Here is a 5,000-nt window from a genome sequence, read left to right as displayed (position 1 = left end):
CACACTCGACCCCCCTCACACACACACACACACACACACACACACACACACACAGAGAGAGAGAGAGAGAGAGAGAGAGAGAGAGAGAGAGAGAGAGAGAGACCTAACTCATAAAAGAAAAGACTGAAGAGAAAAGGAAGAGGGGATATATTGCAAAGTGCCATGCTTCTCGTTTGACCGTAAAAATAAAAAAGAAAGAAAGAATAAAAAATAAAAAAAAGATGTGGAAAAAAAACAAAAAAAAAAACGGAGAATGAATGTTCATGCAGGTCACATGTCTCTTCGGTCCTTGGGGGTGGGGGTGGGGGGGATTGGGAGGAGTTACGCCCCCTGTCTGTATGAGCTTCTTCCTGTCAAAGAATCAGGTCATGCCTTTTTTTGTTGCTTTTTTTTTTGTTTGTTTGTTTTTGGTTTTTGGTTTTTATGCGGGGGAGCGGGGGGCGGGTGGGGGGGGGAGAGTTACTGACAGCAAGTATTATATCCAGAATGCCCACCTCGAGAATGCCGACACTAATATCCAATTTGCCAGAAGATATAACACAAGTCAGTTGGATTGGCTTTTTGTTTTGTTTTGTTTTGTTTTTGTTTTTTAACGGAAAAAAAAGAGAAGAAAAACAGTCAATGTTTGACAGACAGAATGGATGCGAGTTGTAGAGTGGGGGAGGGTAGTGGGAGGGGGGGGGGGGCGAGGGGCCGCGGGGAGGTGGAGGGGGGTGGCTGGACGGGGGAGAAATCTTTCTCCAGAATAAAGGACGGTTAGGCACAATCAACAAGAAACGTTGTCCCTGGGACTGTGGGAGGGGTGGGGCGTCGAGGGGAGGGGGGGAGGGGGGAGGGCATTTCTGACACTACCCTGTCACCTTCAAAATGACCACGTAGATAGATGGATAGATAGATAGACAGATAGATAGATGGATGGATAGATGGATTGATGGATGGATGGATGGATAGATAGATAGATAGATAGATAGGTAGATCGATAGATAGATGGATGGTTGGATGGATAGATAGATGGACGGATGGTTGGATAGATAGATAGATATGGAAAGAGGGAGTGTTGACAGACACAGGCGCTGATGATTTATTCATAAAAGCCATAGCCCCATGTGAATGAGAGTGGCGAGAGGAAGACAGACAGACAGACAGACAAAGAAATAGACAAACAGGGACAGATAGAGACATAGATTTTAGTTCACTTCAGTTACTCAAGGAGGCGTCACACGCGCGCTCGTGTGTGTGTGTGTGTGTGTGTGGTTGTGTGTGAGATATATATATATATATATATATATATATATATATATATAAACAAAACAATACTGACAATGCAAAAAACAACGACAACAAAACTAAAAGTGGGGTTCGAGATACAGCCTCCTCGTTACGTGGTTTCTATGAAAAAGCTACACACTGTCGTCACGACGGCTATGTTGTAGTAGTAGTGTAGGGCTGGCAGTTTGTCTGCCTAGGCCTCACCGTTTTTGTTTTTTTAATTTCCCCTTCAATGTATGTCTGTTTTTCCTCGTTTGTGGGATACTCATACGCTATTTCGCTGTCTGAATTATTAACAGAACGTTATTCGTCAAAGTAAAAAAAAAAGTTTTTAATTTGGTGTTCATATCATGGAGATTTTTAAACGCGTTAGTATTTCGTGCAAGTATAGTTTCCATCGGCAGTGCATTCCATATTTGTGCAATTCTGTTAGCTATTGATTTTTTCCTTAGGTTGGTATGACAGTGCTCCTTACAAATTTTCATCACTGAATTTCTTGTACTCTCGTAATCTGACATTCTAAAAATATCATTTACATTAGCATCATCAAAAAGCAATTTAACATGTTGTAGGTTTCGATTAAATCTCCTCTTAGCCTTCTATCCTTTCATAAATGCAGATTTAAGCATGCAAGTCTGTCGGTAGCTCATCGACTTGCATTCTGTTAACATTTTGGTTGCTCTTATATATATCATATTATATTACCAATGTATGACTGGCAATGTATTGTATTGTATTTCTCTTTTTGTCACAACAGATTTTTCTGTGTGAAATTCGGGCTGCTCTCCCCAGGGAGAGCGCGTCGCTACACTACAGCGCCACCCTTTTTTTTCTGCGTGCAGTTTTGTTTTTCCTATCGAAGTGGATTTTTCTACAGGAACAACCCTTTTGTTCCCGTGGGTTCTTTTACGTACGATAAGTGCATGCTGCACTTACTTCGTCTCTCTCTCTCTCTCTCTCTCTCTCTCTCTCTTCACTGTTGTCTGTCTATCTATCTTATTAACTTACTGAGCGAGGTTCAAGCCTGTGTGTTCATGTGATAAAGGTACTTGTTCTGCCGCGGGATCCGTCTGATTCAAAGTTCCGTTCGTCACAGCAATATCCCTGTCTTGTTCCAGCATACTGTCCACAGTTGCCTCCTTTGTCCGGTTATCACAGCACAACGTGTATATCACTGGTTGAGTTTCTTTTTATATCATCCCTTTCTTGACTTCGTGGGAATAAAAGTACGTGCACATTTAAAACTGATAACGAAAAAAAGGTAATTTAAAATATGTTCCTGGTAAATAAAAATGGGAAGACTAACTGTCGTAAGAATAATGGTACAATTTAAAACACAAGTGAATCACGCCTATAATTTAAGATACAATTTTTTGTTGTTGTTGTTCAGGGAAAAAAAACTACGACTGAACTTTTACTGTCTCACTCAACACTTTCAGCGACAGACGTTGTGTTGAACTTTGCCTGACAAGCTCTGACAATCAAATTTGACCTCATTTCGTGATGCACGTGCAAAACCTCTCTCTCTCTCTCTCTCTGCTGCAATGAGTATAATTCCCAAACCATGTCATTCTAGGGTATGAGAGGTTTCTTTTTAACACACTTTTTAACTGTGAAACTAGAGAAATGAGAGGGAGCTTTCTAAAAACCCGGTTATATCCAGTTTTAGCATTCTGAATTACTGAACCAACTGGTTATATTTCCATAATTTGTGGAACGAAAAACAGAGAGGAGGAGAGGGGGGGGGGAGAAGATGGTGGCACGTTAGTCCAGTGAGTGAACAAAATTGAATAAAATAACCTACAAAATAAGAGTCGAAATCCACCTAAAATGGGTTGTTATAACATAATATACTAATATCGTTTCATACATGCATACAAATTGACGGTAAATTAGGTGTAATAATTTAAGGTGCTAAACTTGGACTTTACCAATTAATTAATCAGTTAATGCAATAAATTGCAACAGCATTCATAAACAAATTTTCCAAATCTTGTTTGTATATTTTCATCATCTGTTAGCATCAACTGACTGGGAATATTTCCTGTGTTATTCGAATTTTGAATATCTTTTAAAAATTGTTGCCTTAAGGTTTTATATTTAATACAGTGATCAAGAAGACGAATTTCGTCTCCCAGTATGTTACACTAGCTGCACAATCTGTCTTCTTGTGGAATATTCAAATATGTGTGGTGTGTGTGTGTGTGTGTGTGTGTGTCAATTGTACCTGTGTTTCGCGCATATTTTATGATAGTCTCTGATCAAATAAAACTTGCAGGGTATGTGTGTGGGTGATGAATGAATGAGAATGAAAAAAAGTGAACGAATGAACGAACGAACGAATGAATGAATAAATAAATAAACGCAGGAAAAATAAACAGGAGTGGGAGTAAAAAATATAAAACTAAATGAAGGAATAAATGAATACTCTTATCGCAAGATTCAAATGCAAACTGGGATTGCTTGCAATAAACATGTCTCCGTCTGTGTCTGTCTCTCTTTGCCTCTCTCTCTCTCTCTCTCTCTCTCTCTCTCTCTCTCTCTCTCTTTACTCTTATCGCTAAATATGAATGCACACCAAGGATGCTTTGACTAATATATCTCTCTTTATATATATATATATATATATATATATATATATATATACATGTGTGTGTGTGTGTGTGTGTGTGTGTGTGTGTGTTCTGTTTATCCCGTGAAATATAAACGTTTGCCAGCCAAGAGAGCGTGTAATAGTCTCTCTCTGTCTTCGTTTCAGCTTCTGACACAATCGCTCTGTCCCTGTCTGTGTCTATCTATCTATCTATCTAGTGGAGTGTTGGCCTGGAGGTAACGCGTCCGCCTGGGAAGCGAGAGAGAATCTGAGCGCACTGGTTCAAATCACACCGGCAGTCGCCAGTATTTTCTCTCCCCCCCCCCCCCCCCCACACCCCCTTCCTCCTCCACTACACCTTGAGTGATGGTCTGGACGCTAGTCATTCGGATGAGACGATAAACCGAAGTCCCGTGTGCAGCATGCACTTAGCGCACGTAAAAGAACCTACTTCGATATGAAAACAAGTAAAACTGCAGGTAGAAAGAAATACAACAACAACAACAACAACAACAACAACAAAAGTGGCGCTGGCAGTGTAGCGACGCGCTCTCCCTGGGGAGAACAGCCCGAATTTCACACAGAGAAATCTGTTGCGACAAAAAGAGTTATACAAATACAAAATGCAAATATCTGTCTATATATCTATCTATCTATCTGCCCCCCCCACATCATCTTCCGTCCCTCCGACTCCCTCCCTCCCTCCCCCTCTCTCTCGCTCTCTCGATCTTACACAGTCCTTCTTCCTCCCTATCTCCTTCTCTCTCTCTTTCTCCCTCCCTCCCCCCTACCTCCGTCCGTCACTCTCTCTCTCTCTCTCTCCCTCTCTCTCTGTCCTTCTCTCTGTCCCCCTCTCTTCTCTCTCTCTCCCTCTCTCTCTCTCGCTTTGTCTCTCGCTCTTTCTCCCAACTCTCATTCACTTTCTAGTTATAGATCTTTCCCTCTGCCTCTATGTCTCTGTCTCTCTCCCTTTGTCTCCCTATCTCTCTTTCTCTGTCTCTCTCTCTCCCTCTCTCTGTCCCTCTCTCTCACCCTCTCCCTCTCTCTGTCCCTCTCTCCTCTCTCTCTCTCTCTCGCTTTGTCTCTCGCTCTTTCTCCTAATTCTCATTCACTTTCTATTTCTCGATCTTTCCCTCTG

The sequence above is a fragment of the Babylonia areolata genome, chromosome 8, assembly GCF_041734735.1.
Source record: "Babylonia areolata isolate BAREFJ2019XMU chromosome 8, ASM4173473v1, whole genome shotgun sequence".
Taxonomy (NCBI): Eukaryota; Metazoa; Mollusca; class Gastropoda; order Neogastropoda; family Buccinidae; genus Babylonia; species Babylonia areolata.
Note: the sequence above shows the minus strand (reverse complement) of the source record.